We start from the raw sequence: 769 nt of genomic DNA, 5'->3' as shown, positions 1-769 counted from the left end.
TAATGCTATTGAGAGTATCTCCATTGTTTCTTTTATCAACCACCCATGTCCTTAGTACAGCACCATTATATGGGTACACAGCAGTTTGTGTATGCATTTGCCAGTTGATGGCCCTTTGGGGTTCTTTTGGGGTTTTAGTTTTTATGAGTGGCGTTGGTATTCATGTTCAAATCTTGGCGTGGGGCCTATGTTTTCATTTTTCCTGAGTAAGTACCTAAGACTGATGTGGCTGGGTCATATTAGTGTATATTTTACTGTATAAGAAACTGCCAACTAGGCTGAGTGTGGTGGTGCATGTCTATAATCCCAGCACTTTGGGAGGCTGAGGTGGGCAGATCACCTGAGGTCAGGAGTTCAAGACCTGCCTGGCCAACATGGTGAAACGCCATCTCTACTAAAAATACAAAAATTAGCCAGATGTGGTGGTGCACACCTGTAATCCCAGCTACTCGGGAGGCTGAGGCAGATAAAATCTCTTGAACCTGTGAGTTCAAGTGAGCTGTGAGTGCTTGAACTTGTGAGTAAAGTTGCAGTGAGCTGAGGTCGCACCACTGCACTTAAGCCTGGGCAACAGAGCAAGACTTTGCTTCAAAAAAAAAAAAGACTGCCAACTGTTTTCCAAAGTAAATGTGCCATTCACATTTCCACCAGCAATGTATGAGAGTTCCAGTTGCTCCACATCCTCGCCAACACTTGGTACTGTCCATCTTTTCCATTTTAGCCATTCTAGAGGGTACAATGGTATCACATTGTAGTGTTAAATTTATTT

Source organism: Colobus angolensis, unplaced genomic scaffold, assembly GCF_000951035.1.
Source record: "Colobus angolensis palliatus isolate OR3802 unplaced genomic scaffold, Cang.pa_1.0 Scaffold138, whole genome shotgun sequence".
Taxonomy (NCBI): domain Eukaryota; kingdom Metazoa; phylum Chordata; class Mammalia; order Primates; family Cercopithecidae; genus Colobus; species Colobus angolensis.
The sequence above is the reverse complement of the archived record's forward strand: the minus strand, read 5'-3'. Positions refer to the sequence as shown.